This window comes from Pseudopodoces humilis, chromosome 19 (assembly GCF_049639895.1).
Source record: "Pseudopodoces humilis isolate 2021_Gansu_Grassland_sample_001 chromosome 19, ASM4963989v1, whole genome shotgun sequence".
In the NCBI taxonomy this organism is placed as follows: Eukaryota; Metazoa; Chordata; class Aves; order Passeriformes; family Paridae; genus Pseudopodoces; species Pseudopodoces humilis.
This window is the reverse complement of record NC_142218.1, coordinates 14049363-14064425: the sequence shown is the minus strand read 5'-3', so window position 1 is coordinate 14064425 and position 15063 is coordinate 14049363. Positions and strand designations below refer to the sequence as shown.

General features: G+C 47.1%; 1 protein-coding gene and 1 long non-coding RNA gene across 9 annotated transcripts in view; one reads left to right on the top strand and one right to left on the bottom strand.

The window, feature by feature from the left end:
• Nucleotides 1-14326, bottom strand: part of RIPOR3 (RIPOR family member 3) — a 41168-nt gene extending 26842 nt beyond the window's left edge. Inside the window, exons 1-3 of one of the 6 annotated variants that reach the window (XM_014254200.2) lie at nucleotides 14189-14324; nucleotides 9074-9285; nucleotides 8239-8552 (exon numbers count right to left, since the gene is read on the bottom strand). The gene's annotated coding sequence lies outside the window, so the exon portion shown is untranslated. Of the gene's footprint in view, nucleotides 1-8238; nucleotides 8553-9073; nucleotides 9286-12654; nucleotides 12675-14167 lie in introns of those variants that run through there. The other 5 variants (XM_014254202.2, XM_014254204.2, XM_005524874.3 and 2 more) reach the window with 5 other exon arrangements.
• LOC106628275 (uncharacterized) lies at nucleotides 8566-13558 on the top strand. 3 transcript variants are annotated; one of them, XR_015774144.1, is made up of 4 exons: nucleotides 8566-8714; nucleotides 9594-9640; nucleotides 12902-13114; nucleotides 13214-13558. It is a non-coding gene; the product is annotated as an uncharacterized LOC106628275 (long non-coding RNA). The 3 variants fall into 3 exon arrangements; XR_001331586.2 differs by lacking the exon at nucleotides 9594-9640 and adding an exon at nucleotides 9503-9557; XR_001331587.2 differs by lacking the exon at nucleotides 9594-9640.
• Nucleotides 14327-15063: the final 737 nt, after the last annotated feature.

Genomic DNA, 15063 nt, shown 5'->3' with positions numbered 1-15063 from the left:
TGTGGCTTAATTCAGTATCTGGGAAGCTCAACAGTTCACTGGAGGGACTGGAGCCTTCCTGCTAAAATCTGGGGCTCAGATTTGTGCCTGTCAGGAGACTCCCTGGTGGATTTGTGCACAGCAGAACACATGAGTTTATTGCAGAGTTGCCACCCAGAATTTGTCTTTTATATCATGGTTTTATAAAATTCACTTCATGACAGCCAAACAAAGGTGGCTGTGCTGGCTCTGCATCACTCTGCTGAAACTCAGCTTTCACTGCACAGGACCAAAATCAGCAGAGATTCAGTATATGAACATTTAGGGTCTTCAGAGACCTTCTCTGGACTCTAGGAAGGAGCTGTGATTCCAGCTAATCACCAGCTGTTTAAAAAATAAGTTAGCCAAAGCTGCAAGGTTTTCATTCTGCTCCCCTGAATGTATTATGGATTCCACCAGAAAAACTGTTTCACTGCTGTGACTGCATCAGGTCAGGGTTTTAGCTGAAATAAATATATACTGCCAGCACTTCATGGGTGGGAAGACAACCCTAGCATAATTACACCAGAAATCTGTAGCATAAGTTAAATTATGACTGATTTTGCAAACTGGGCTATGTTTGCCTACCATCACTTTGATGGAATGACAATTATTTTTCTTCTTGCCTATTTCCAAACACAGGGACAGTGGGTTCAGCTGACCCCTGTGGATGTGCTGACGAGTGGGATCCAGAGATGCTCCAGCAGACAATGGCAACTTGTCTTTAGTGAGAAAGAAAAGATCAGGTCCCCACCCTGGGTTACAATCCTGTCCGAGTCCCAGGGCTGCTCTAGGCCTGCCCCACTGAGGTTTTGTGATTTCAGGGCACTGTGGAACGGGGGGAAACTCCTGGGCCTTGGCACCTGCTTGGCAGTGCTGGCCATGGCAGGAGCCCAGGCCATGGGGAAGGAGAGGTGCTGAGGCAGCCCTGCTCACCCTGAAGGGGGCTGTGATGAAGGCTGGCTGCAGCAGGGGTGAAGTGACCCTCTGGGCACAGCCCTGGGCTGAATCCGCTGGGAAAACACACTCTGAGCTCAATCTCTGCTCTCCAGCATTCCTCAGCAAACCACTGACCTCAGGAGCAATGTCTACTGTGCTACATAAACATTCCGCATTTATCATTCAGACCCCTTACATTTTAAGTGGTTTTGTTCAGCTGTTTGACAAACATTCTATTTATACAGTTAGGGGCAGAACTGAGAAAAAAAATTCTTTTAAAAAAAGAAAAATAATTTGAATTAGGGAGACACACGGTGCCCTTGATCTCAGAATACATCTCAAAATAGGTATTTTAACACAACATCACACCCAAATAGGGATCTTTTCTTCAGGCAGATCCAGCCTGTGGCAAGAACTCCCAGCACAAGGGCTCCCAGCAGAACCTGAGCAGGTTGGGTGTCACTGCCATGGAAGGGGGCTCTGAGCTGTGGCTATCGTTGCTGTGAAGCTGGGTGAGCTGGAAGTGCCCCCACACTCAGGGGAGAGCCCCTGCACACACAGGCAGTGTGGGCTCGATATCCAGCTTTTATCTGCTCAAACAGATCTGTGAAAAGGGAGACAAGGGACACAAACTGCTTCCACCCACTCATCAGACATCTCTGCTGGGTTAAGATTGAGCAATATGAGCAATTACATCACAGTTTTGCTGTGGATGGAAGCTTTTGCTCCCCTGTGTAGCTGCACATGTTCCACAGAACTTCTTGACCTGAGCCTGTTTAACTCAGATTATGAGATGGGCCCTTTGCTCTGCACCAAACTTACATCTGTCAGCTCCTATTTTGAAAATGTCAAATGATTCAGGAATAGGATCCCACTCTCATAGGTACTTTAGGCTCCAAAGAATTACTTCAATCGATTTTTTAACAAGAATTACATTCAGAGCTTTCATTACTTAGAAAGACAGGACTTCAGTGTGTAACTAGTTTTGGTACTTCTGCAATTTTATCTATGCAGATTCAGCTCTTGAATATATATTTAAATATTGCACATCTGACATACTTTCCTCCTAGCCATACTTAAGCCATTAAAAGAAAATCAGATAAACAGCTTTGATCCAAGTTATTGCTTTCCTCATTAGGCCCTCCCAGAGCTTCATGCCAGCTTCTGGAAATGGCATTCTGGAGTCCAGGCTTCCTAGGCAGCAAAAAATCTGAATATCACAGGCACTGCTGTCAGACAGCCTGTCCCATGCTGGAGGTCAGGTCTGATGGCCCCATTTCTAGGGGGTTCTTTGAACACAGGACTCAAATTTCAAGTCCAGGGCAAGCTGCTTTTCAAGCCTGCACCCCAAATGTTCCTGTACTTCCAATCACTTTCCATCCCAGCACTCCAAGCGCTGCTCTCAGTGACAGTGCACACATCCAGAGGAAATTAATCAGCCATTTATTCCAGATTCCCAGCAGAATGCAGCAGCAGGAGTCGGCCTGACCGAGCTGATGACCTGGAAATGATTTTCCAAGACACGATGTGGCCGCTCGGTGCCTCCAGCAGCTGCCAGGGAGCACCAGGGGAGCCCAGCACGGATCACCCCAGGGCTGTGCCCCTTTCCCCAGGGAAATGTGGCACTGGCAATCAGGGCTGGCTGTAAATGCCACTGTGGCCTTTTGGCAATGCTGGGCTCGCAGACACGGCCGCGGTGACTGCCCAGAGCCCGCTCCTGGTTTCCATCCTCTGCCTGCCCACCGCACAGCCCTTGGCACCTTCCCGTGTCTCAGCTCCCCCAGGTGCTCCCTCTGGGCTCTGGTTTTCCTCCTGGGGGAGGCACAGGACATTCCCCCAGTGCCAGCTGGTTTATGAGCACAGCTCTCAGAGCTCCTCTGGTTTCCATTCGCAGTTTGTGAGCCTGGATTGGGGATTTGGGAATGTGGCAGCCCCACGCTGGCACAGCTGCAGGTGCAGCTCAGCCTCACTGGCAGAACACCACCCAAATTCCAAGCAGGACAAGCAGATGGAGCTGAGGCAGAGCAGTTTACAAGAGATGCACAGGCTCCTCCTTTGGGACAAAGGAGAACTTGCCTGGCAGCAAGGCACTGCATCCCACCAGCTCCGGCCTCGAGAGATCCCCACTTATTAATTACCAGCCCCAAGGATCATTCCCCTGTAAGACTGACCTCGTTCTCCCTGTTTCCCCAAGCTGTGCCCCAGTGTGTGCTACAAACACACCTATCAGGGGTGATCGTGTCTCCAGCCAGCCTTCTCATGCAGGAGCCCATCTCCAGGTTAATTATGACATAAGGAAGGTCCTTCATCTCAGCCTTAGGGCTGTGGAGAGTCCCAAGGCTAAGTTTCAATAGCAGCACCATCATGGGCAGATAAATGCTTTGATTATAACACTGGAAATGGTATTTAACCAAATCAGATGACAAACTTCCAGCAAGAGTGAAATCTGATGTCCAGCAGCATGAGGATGTAATTTGTTATCTTCAAAAACTGAATTCTGTGAATCACAATATCCTGGTGCTTCTGAAGTGGGACAAACCCTGTGTCATTTACCTGTCTGACCAAGAAAAATGTCCCTTTACTAAGGACTGAACCATCCAGCCCACTTCCTATGGTGACCATGGTTTATTCCCATAAATGTTACCAAGATAATCTCGTGCCACAGAAATAAAGAAGTTGCCAAGTTAGGATCAGTATCCCAAAGAACACCGGAAAAAGAGGAAAAATATATAAAATTTCACAGAAGAGAGAAATAGAAGGGACAAAAGGTTTATGCTTTAAAGCCAAATATTTACTTGTGGAAAAAACCAAGAGCTTTGAATGCATGCGGGTACATCCAAACTTTTCCCTTCACTTCTTACCAGTTCCTAACACACACGCTCTGACATTCGTGGCCCACATTTTTTACTCTGTTATTCTCTGCTTTTATTTGCTTTGGGCTTGTTTTTAATGAGGTGAACTTTGCACGGCCCAGCTCTAGCTCCTATAAAACCTTGTCTTAAATGGCCAGATTTAGTGCTTTTTCTGTGGAGAGAAAAAGCCCTCCATCCCAACCACACAGCTGTACTTGGAACCAGATGTCTCACCCCCTTTAAACTGAGCTAATGAAGACAGGAATACTGTCAGGAAAGCTCCTGTCTGGGTCTTGCCTGTGGAATTATGGAAAGAGTGCTGCAAGGCCTGGTGCTTCCCCAGGAGGGAAGGGGAGGAGGATGGCAATTCCTGCAGGAGGAAAATCCTCAGTGCTGCTCTTGCTCGGGGGCACTTGTACCCCCTGCCCTGCTCATGCCAACCATTCCCACAGCCCTGAACCCTGAATCCCATTCCCCAGGGATGGGAACTGCTCAAATTCATCAAACCAGCCCAAATCACACACCCAGGGGCTGCCCCTGGTCACCTTCACAGCTCTGAGGGACTCTCAATTACTCCTCTCAAGACTTCTGTGAAACATGAAGCAGACCAATGCTTGAGGGTCAGACGCTGTGAAAACCGTAACTTCTGACAGAAATCTGACTAAACAAGAACATTTTTTAAACTAACTTTGCCCATCAGTTGTTTTTAAACTACAAAGGGTGCTGTGCTGCTAGTTCAGAAAGAGGTAAGATTTTTAGGACCATCACTTCTCTTCCCAGTCTTGCTCCCATTCACTGGGAGCTTTGCCATCACTTCAGAGATGATCAACGAGACCTTGGAGATCATGATTTGGCACTCAAACTGGAAAAATACATAAGTGTGGCTTTTTTTTTCTTTTTCAGAAAAGATGCATCAGATTCTCCCTCTGGTGCCTAGCTTAAGCTTCTTTAAAACAATGATTCTTGATTTGTTTTTATGTGTTCTTCATCAGTCCTTTCCCTGCAGTGTGGAGCAGGTCCCTTGCACTGAGACACAGCAGCAAAAAGGAATCTTCTACTGAATAAAGTCTTGTGAGACACAGTCATTACATGCAGAGGAAACTGGGTTTAGTGGGGCCCTAGTTCCCCTGGGGACTCCCATAATATAAATTATTAATAATAAAAATAAACATTGGCTAGCTTGAACTTCTCTTCATTCCCTTAGAGCTTATTTTTGTGATGGAATTAGCTAAATAAAGCCCACTTGAAAGAATGTTTAATTGCAACCTATCCAAAGAAAACAAAATGGAACTAATTGGTTCTTAGATATTAAACATTCAAAAGGAGATGGTTTTGGAAACAGCTGAAAGAATAATGTGCATTAGGATACAAATGGTGCAGTGAGCAGCTGAGGAAAATGCAGTCTAAACTGGACTACATTTACTTTTAAACCAGACATTCAAGTTTAGTCAGTCTGGCCCTGCTTAGCAGACAGCTTTGGATTGTTTCAAGCCTAAACAGAATTACAGCAACACTCTCTGCAAAGTTATAAAATCAGAGGAGGCAAACCTGTGCACTGACTCCTGGGCACCGTTTGCCCAGGAAACACAACAAAACCTCCAGTGATTGCTGCTTCCTGGAGAGTCCCTGCAACCTCCTCCAGCCTAAAGGAGACATCCTGGCAGGGGCTGCTTCCAGTGGCATTTCTAGAGCAGTTGTTTTCCTGCAAGTCTGGTCAGGAGGGCTCCCAAAACCAGTTCTGACAGCACATCTGCAAAGGAGAGTGGTTGTGCTTCCATCAGAGCAACCGAGATCTGCCTTGGCCTCTACAAACTCCCTTCCTTCAGCCCTGGCTTTTGTTATTGCTGTTTAATTCAAGTATTTCACAGGCAGCAAATAGAAAGAATCTGTTTGGCCATGTGAAAACTCCCTTTTCATATTCATTAGAAGTTAAATAGTTGCCACACTAGTTTCAGAAGTATTTCTGCCAGGCTGGGAAGCGATGGCCCTAATGTGACTGAAATTTGTAAACAAGAAAAAACCCTCTACATTAAAAGGGAGCAAGAAGTAGGTAAGTCATAACAAAAGTCATACAGGAAAGACAATTTTAAAAATTAATGAGTGGTAGAAGAATTTTCCTCTGGAGGACCAGGGTGTCAGCCTGGTGCTCAGGCACTGAAGGGACACTGTCTCATCAGCAACATGTTTACTTTCCCACTTATCAATGACTGCCAGTGACGAGGCCTCTGCCAGAGATAACAAATTCCTGGAAATGTCAGGGCCCCCAGAACACCCAGCCCCAGCACACGAGAGCTGCTCACTGGAGAAAAAAGGCAGACACAACTGGAAGTGCCAAGCAAAAGTTGCTCAGCAGGATCAGTTAAGATCAAACCACTTCAACATTTAGGCCAAAAGCTAATGTAGTCTAAGGTCCCTTGAAATGTTATGAATACCATCAACAAACACGGCAAGAGTCACTCATGAAAGTGCATTTCAGCTTTGTGCACAGAAAAAATCAATCAGCTCTCTGTCTCAGACTTTTCCAAGACTGTGAACCCAATTGTTTGCTCCCTGAGGACCCAAAGCTTTTACTGCAACTAACACATCTGCTTAGTGTTTCCTATTTTCCAGCATCACAAGGAGTTTTTCTTAGACCTTGGACCGGTCTACTCAGCATCTCTGGAGCAGTGATCTCCTAACCCCCACTGGTGATCCTCTGCAGAGCTGCCAGGGACAGTGCACACACCAGAGACCTTCCTGGCACAAAGTCACCCTTGGCTTATCTTCAAAATTCAGAAATGGCCTTTCAGATAGAAAACATTGACAAGTGATTCCAGCAATACTCTAATGCAGAGCCAGGATTCAATCCACACTGACACAATGCCAGCAGCAAGGGCAGGCAGCGCATTCCATGTGCTAACACAAATGTGGAGTTTTGCTCTTGGTTTCCTCGAGAGAGATATTTTACAAGAAGATACAGTTTTACTGTATTGTAAACATAATCTGACAATTGCAGGTCAAAGTATCCTCACTTATTGCTTTGAAAGGAACTAAAAGTTGTCAAATTCATACATACACACGTGGGGGGAAGATTCATCGTGTGTTACTGGAGCTCTGGGGAAAACAGCACAGAAACCATGTCTGAACTGGAGACCCCAGCACAAGGTGCAGTGTGTGCTCTCACCCAAAGCCTTCTCCTGCAGAGCATGTTCTCCTTATAATCCTGGTTTTGTTCTTGAAGAACCCAAGCTCAAGCAATTTTGAGATACTTTGCATTGCTACTTAAATGTTTTGCACTTCTGCTGTTTGTTTGCAGGCAGCTGGGATGCCCACACTGATTTTCTAAGGTTATTTAAATCCTCCTTTATTTGTTAACAAATTAGGTGGTTGCACAACACATTGGCATGTGAAGCCTTCAGAAAAAGGGAGAGGCACAACTCAGTGGAATTAGGAAGGAGCTCCATGACCTCAGCACAGTGACACAAAGGACAGCTCTATGGTCTGGGTGCCTGTGGTGCCTGACTGAAGGAATATTTCTGTAGGTCAGGGCTCTTCAGAGGGGGCCTCACCTTCCAGATCAGTGTCTGGGGCCACATTTCAGACAACAGTGACACATTTCCACCCAGCCTGGGCTCTTGGTGCTGCACGAACAGCACCAGCAGATGTGCAGTTACTTTTACACCAGACTTGCAAGCACTGTGTGTTGCTGAAGGACTCAAACCCAGGCATCTCCACACATGATCCATCCACTGGAAATGCTCTTCTCTCGTCTGCCACTGTGAAAAACCAGATCACTGACTTGCTACAGGCCCTCACAGCTTTAGAAAAGCCAATGAATGTCCTGTTGGATCAGGTCTCGGGTACATCCATGCGCTGGACTGCAGTGATTGCTCAAACAGCCACATTTGGAACATCCCTTTGGAAAACCCTGGCCTACTATTGCAACTTGACACATCTCACCAAACAAAATCCTTCCTTATCATCTGCAGAAATCTCCTGCACTCTTTGTGTAAAATTTCAGTTACGTAATGGAAACATTTCAGAAATTCAGTGCCCAGGGGAACTGAAGGTTACTGAGGTGGTGTTTCCTCTGCACTAGCAGAAGCACAAACAGATTCACACCAACATTAAAGCAGCAAACATTCAGATTTTAAAGCACTCTGAGGCCTTGGAATTGCCTCTCTTTTTATCTGTTCAGGCTCAATATTGGAAAATGATATTTCCCTCTTCAAGTCTGTAGCAATTTCAATAATAAAGCAGAGGTTATGTAAGTGCAGAGAATTATGGAAAATATATAAGTGGAAAGTACATAGTTTTAGAATTCATTTGAATAACTCCAATGCAACTGAGCTGACTTTATTCACACTTTCCAGTCTTAGTCAATACTGGATTGAAAGCAAGCACAAGACATTTCGGGCCCAAAGGAGGTTTTTAAGAAAATGCCAAGTACCTATATTTCCAGTTTGCACCGCCTGTCTGGGAAAGCTCTGCGGCCTGAGGAAACACCAAGTGCCCTCTCCTGGGATCAAAGAGCAGAGATGTGAACTAATTAAAGGCACCTTTGGATCAGGCTGTAAACACGAGGGCTGGCTCCACCGCAGAGAGCTCCCAGGGCAGAGAGCTGGATGGAAATGCTGTGGAGTCTCAGGCAAGCAGGGCTGAGGCTCCGAGCCACCCTCACCCTGCGAGTTCATCCCAAACTGGGCAGGCACCAGCTCCAGACACAGCTCTGCATTCCTTCCACACCCAGGGCTGCAGCTGGGCCTGAGAAGGAATGCAAGACAGAAATGAGTTTCTTATCAGATCTTGTTGGGTGATGCAGATGCCTGTGGAGCTGCCAGAGCTGCAGAGTGGGACATGGCACACAGCCCAGCTCCACAGCCCCGAGACTTCAACCCACCGCCCTGGCAGGGCACTGGAAAAAAGGTAAAACTGCTTTCTAAGGCACAAGCAACTGCTCCTAACTCGGGGATACATGGATATATTTCTGTAATAAACTATTTTCATCAAAGGAAAAGTGAAGATAACAGATTTGTATGAGAATGAGTAAAAAAGGGAATAAATTATGTACTTCCAGACTCAGGGGCATTTGGAAGTCTGGCTAAAAGAAAACAGATTTAATAATCACAGATCTCACCGAGGGGAACAATAAACACCCAAAGAAGGACAGGAGGTTTCCCAGGATAACCCTGTGTGCCCATTCCCTCCCAAACCAAGGGCAGCATCGTGCATACAACTGCACATGGCAAAATCTTCCCATCACTCCAAAGAGACCCAAACTTCACCTTGGCTTTTGGTGAGGTAAAGCAGTTACAGCTCTTTCAGTTCCACAGCATTTCAAAATGTGCAGGGACAAAGACCTCCCAAATGCATGAAGCACACAAAGGACTGTGGAAACAAGCTCTTCATGTGGGCATTGTGGCCTTTTTTCAATTTTGCCAGGGCTGGGACCTTCCTGGATGTTCCTCTCTTTACTCTCCCCAAAGAGAATGAAAACCTGTAGGATAAAGATGCTGTCAAAAATGTCAAAAGGACATACTGAGGTAATTCACATTGCATTTTGTCCAGAGCTGAGAGAAGAGTGTGTTGAACAGTGCATCTACTGTTTCGAGAAAAAGAAATACTAGCTAAAATTAAGGGCTTCGGCTACTTTAGGGCTTCCTAGGCAAGATTAAATCAAAACATTTCCTGTAAACATTCCCTCTTTTCATCAGCATGTCAGTTGGAGTAAGGAGAATGTGATCCTAATTCTCAGCATCAAAATATTGGGTAAGTATAAAGTCAAATGTTTTCTTACTTTCACAGAAAAAACTGTGACTGGAAATATTTTCCAAAGCATGTTGCAAGTGGAGGTAAGTAAATCAGCTAGAGCACAGCACATTTTTAAAGGAAAAAAGTTTCTAAAACTGAATCAGGATTTAATAAAAAATGTCTCTGAGGTACGCAAGTCATGCCCATAATAGAATATTTTTCAGTTTTCAACTCTGTATAGAGAATTTTAAACCACTAGCAGATGCAGGAAACAAAAGCAAAATTGTCCCTTATTCTCTGCTGTACACACACAGATAGAAACAGGGAACACAAGGAGAGCCTCTCAAACATTTTCCACAAGACAAGAAATTTGCTCACAATTCCTTCTCCCTTTAAATTGTTTCTGTGGCAACACATCTGGTGCTGTAATTCTGGGCCAGCACATTAACTATCCTGAAAGAAGAAAGTTATGTTGTTGTTCTGTGTGCAGGAACGTGAAGCAGAGAGATCTGTGAGCACACGTAATCAGGTCACCCCTCCTGCCTCCCCAGGCACACAGAACATCAGATAGGGATATTTATGCACAGCTTCAAATTGCAACTTTTAAAACATTTCAACAATGGTTAGAGAAAACTCTCATGGTAAACACAGTCTGTAAGCCAGGGGTTTTTGAAAATAAAATGATGAGTGCTTTGCTGTTGCTCCTACTGTGTGAAATAAATAAATTATCCAGCTAAGAGGGACAAGGTTCATTTCCTAATCATAAACATAACTCTCCCTATGTAGTGGAGCAAGGCTGGTGTTGGTTTCTGATCTCCCAGCACTGCACAGACTCTGCTGTATTATCACCATTTCACACGTGAGGTGTCAGCAGCACGTGAGGCCACAACGCCTCAAGTGTGTAAAACTCAGCTGCCCCAGGATGAGCCACCCCTCCCAGAATCACAGAATCCCTCGGGTTGGAAAATCCCTCCCAGAACATCAAATCCCAGCTGTGCCCATCCCCTCCCTGTCCCCAGAGCACTCAGTGCCACCTCCAGCCCCTCCTGGGACACTCCAGGGATGGGCACTCCAAACCTCCCTGGGCACTTCCAAGGCCTGAGCTCCCTTCCAGTGAAAAAATTCTTCCCAAAACATGCAGCCCTGGGCTCCTCAGGCTCGTGAGGACCAACAGATTTTACATTAGGGAAACAATGGAAGTAGATTTTTGCTACTTCATCAAGCAGATCAGGCAGGGCTGGATTCATGGAAAGAACATATCTGATGAGCAATAAAACGTCACACAGTTACTGTCCCAATAATAATTGCATATGTTCTCCATAAAACAGCTATTATTATTTAATTTGAAATAGCTAAATTCTCATCCAGAGCAGTTACATATAAATCTGTTTGTTAACTACACTTAGGGTATTTCTGTATTAATGACAAGATCATCTTAGTGTTCTGATCTTCTAAATTACTGGTGATTAAATGCCTTGTCTGTCTGAAAACCAAGTTTTTGCCCTAAAAAGTTGAATTGAATAAAAACTATAGTTTTCAGGCATTCTGTCTTTGAAGACATGCTGGCTTAAAGCAGTCTGTCCTCAGGGAGAATAAACTGGCAGCAGAAATGGAAAAGTTGAAAAAAAAGTGGATAAAACCTGGTATTTCATAAATATGTACGTCCCTTTTGTGCTTCTGGAGGCAGCATCCGAGGATGGGAATTAAAGCCAGGGCCCTGAGCACCTGTAGCCATCACAGGCTGGCTGATGTCCTGTGCACGACTCACTGTCTGTAATTTTGGATTGTCACCAGCCAATCACCTTCCAAAATCCAGTGCTGGCAACAACAGTCTGGATAATTCAACTCTGTCTGTTCCCTCTTTCTCAGCCTTTTGGCTAAGATCAAGTGGGCAGATTTAAATAATATTATACTATTTTACACAAATTCTCTCCTTCATTTCCAGTCTATTTATTTCATCCAAATGGAACAAATTAATAACCCTTCTGAGACAGTTCCCCCTCCCTTGCTTTATCTTGGATAACCTTCTGTACCCAGAGCCTCTGCCTTGTCCTGGTGCTCTGGAACCCCACATTGTCACTGCTCAGAGACACGTGAGGATCAGAGCTTTCCCCTCCTCACAGACTGAGCCTGCTTTCCCTCTCTAGCCAGGGTGGCTCTGTTCCACTCCTCAGGCTCTGTGTGAGGACAAGGCAAAGGAGGGTTTGTGAAGGAATTAGCTGTGGAAGGGAATAAAGTGGCATTGGTGGATGTGCTGTTACAGGAGCCAGTTCCCTGCCTGGATTGCTGCTCAGGAGCCCAGGCTGGGGAGAACATTGCAGAACATTGCAGAACATTGCAGAACATAGCAGAACATTGCAGAACATTGCAGAACATAGCAGAACATAGCAGAACATTACAGAACATAGCAGAACATTGCAGAACATAGCAGAACATTACAGAACATTGCAGAACATTACAGAACATAGCAGAACATTGCAGAACATTGCAGAACATAGCAGAACATTGCAGAACATTGCAGAACATAGCAGAACATTACAGAACATTGCAGAACATAGCAGAACATTGCAGAACATAGCAGAACATAGCAGAACATTACAGAACATTGCAGAACATTACAGAACATTGCAGAACATAGCAGAACATAGCAGAACATTGCAGAACATAGCAGAACATTGCAGAACATTGCAGAACATTGCAGAACATAGCAGAACATTGCAGAACATTGCAGAACATAGCAGAACATTGCAGAACATTACAGAACATAGCAGAACATTGCAGAACATAGCAGAACATTACAGAACATAGCAGAACATAGCAGAACATTGCAGAACATTACAGAACATAGCAGAACATAGGAGAACATTGCAGAACATAGGAGAACATTGCAGAACATTACAGAACATTGCAGAACATTACAGAACATAGCAGAACATAGCAGAACATTGCAGAACATTGCAGAACATTGCAGAACATTGCAGAACATTACAGAACATAGCAGAACATTACAGAACATAGCAGAACATAGCAGAACATAGCAGAACATTGCAGAACATTGCAGAACATTGCAGAGCAGCTGTTTGTCCAGCCAGAAGGAAACCATCCCAATCCTCACCCTGTCCCCTGGGGGAGCCAGTACAAAACTCCCTGCTCAGCCTCTCTCTCCAGGCTCCGTGCTGCTGCCAGCACACCCTGCAGCTCCTGACGGCCTCCAGGACAGAGCCCTAGCTCAGGATGCAGGACCTGGAACCTCAGGAAAGCCCTTCCATTGCTCCCAAGGGGATCCAGGCTGTAACTGGAGGAGAATGCTGCAGGTTAGCTGCTCACACTGTTGTGTCTCACACGTTTCTCTCCACACCCAGGGCATGAAGAGGCTGGGCCTGCCCTCCAGGACAGCTCCAGCCCATTTTGGCAGGGGTTGTGCAGCTTTTCCTGCTGTGCTGCCACACGTGCTGTTGTCATCACTGTGCAGGACTCAGAGCAGCAGCAGGGAAGGGATGAACTGCACGACACAGGAATACAACAGAGAGGGAGTTTCTCACTGTGCGCTCCTGTAGCCACAGCATCTCTCTCAGGTGAGCCTCATTCAACATGCAATATTCCCCCAGACACGTTTTGCACTCTTTGCTACCCTTGCTAATGATCTTCCTCTGCTTTTCTTGTTTTTAATTTAGGGCTTTCCAAAAAAAAAACCAAAACAAACAATGTAAAGCACCTCATCAATACGTGTAGCTCCCATTTTGCAGCTGTGAAAACACAGGTATGGACGGATTAAGTCTTGATCCCAACAAAGGAAATGACTGAATCAAGAGCTTGAGTACTGGTGCTGGTTCAATACTCAAGAAATTGCTCCAGAAATATACAACCTTATTTTTCAAATTTCTTAAAGTTCCTTTGGTTGATGAACAACTCTACTTCCATATGGCCCAACTTATTTAAAACACTTTTTAAAGGGGGAAATTAAACCCTGTCTGAATCAAAATGTAACTGGGCTGTGACCCAAAACCTCAACTTGTATTTACACGAATAAGCAATAAAAAAAAATAAATTAAAAGAAAAAAAAAAAGGCAAATAAAATGTAATCTTTGCACAGACAAAAAAAGTCAACTAAAATATAACCAGCTCATGCAACACCACCTCCAAAAGGCAAACTCTATGGGATGGCATAAACCTGCTGCTCTTACTGTTCCACCTGCTCCAGCCAGGTGCTGTCCTGCCGGGGACTCCGGGCTGTTTCCTGCCGGGAACGCCTTTACCCCGGATAAAAAGCTCCCGAGCCTCTCTGCGCGGCTGCAGCCCCTGCAGGAGCCTTGGCATCCTGTGAGCCTTGCCCTCTTACAGATGCTCGCCTGCCCCACAGGTGACCGGGTCCCACCTCAGGTGTCCGCATCCCCCAGAGGTGTCCACATCCCCCAGAGGTGTCCGCATCTCCCAGAGGTGTCCGCATCTCCCAGAGGTGTCCGCATCTCCCAGAGGTGACCGAGTCCCGGCTCAGGTGGCCGCATCCCCGCTAGGTGACTGTCCCCTGCCGGCACCGGAGCTCTCCCTACGGGCGGTGCGGATGCCCCGCGCTCCCCGTGCCCAGATGTGCCCCAGATGTGCCCAGATGTGCCCTACCTGTGCCCTACCTGTGCCCAGATGTGCCGTACCTGTGCCCAGATGTGCCCAGATGTGCCGTACCCGTGCCCAGGCCGGCGGGCGAGGAGCGCGGCTCGGCTCCGCTGCCGTGGCGGCTGTCGCGGCTGTCGCGGCTGTCGCGGCTGTCGCGGCTGTCGCGGCTGTCGCGGGTGGCCGGGAGGGCCCCGATAGCCGCCGCTTATCGCCGCCTGTCGCCGCCTGTCGCCGCCTGTCGCCGCCCAGCCGCGCTCCGCTTCCAGGAAGCCGCGGCTGCGGAGCGCTCGTCTGCCGCTGGGTGCCGGGGGCTCCGTCCCGCTCGCTGCTTCCCTTCTCCCTCCCTCCTTCCCTCCTTCCCTCCCTCCCTCCCTCTCTGCTCGCTCCCCCTCCGACCCCCCTGGTGCTGGCAGGGGGCTGGGAAGGCGCAGCTCCAGCACATGCCGAGCCGGCGGTCACGGCCCGGACCCTCTGCTGTTAATCAGGAGCATCCCAGGCTCCCTCTGGCTCGCTCCGGCTATTCCCCCGCGGGACACCCGGCCCTGCAGCCCGGTAATCCCCCGCTCCCCTCTCCCGGCTCTTACCCCTTCTGCTCAGACCTTCTCTGCCGTGCTCAGGGCCCGCCTTTGCCTCCTTCCCCATCCATTGCTCCCTCCTCCTCTGCCCTTACCCCACACTGCCTCTTCAGCATCCCTTTAAAAGTCCCCTCCTCTTGCAGCCCTCGGCCATACGCTAATCATCATCATCATCATCATCATCATCATCATCATCATCGTCGTCGTCGTCGTCGTCGTCGTTCTTCCTCTCACTGCCTCCTGCCGTTCCCCATCCCGCCCTTCCATAGGTTTGCTGCTACTCGGGAGATGTAATTTGCTGTCTCTGATTCTCTGTTGACCAAAGCCTGCTCCGAGTC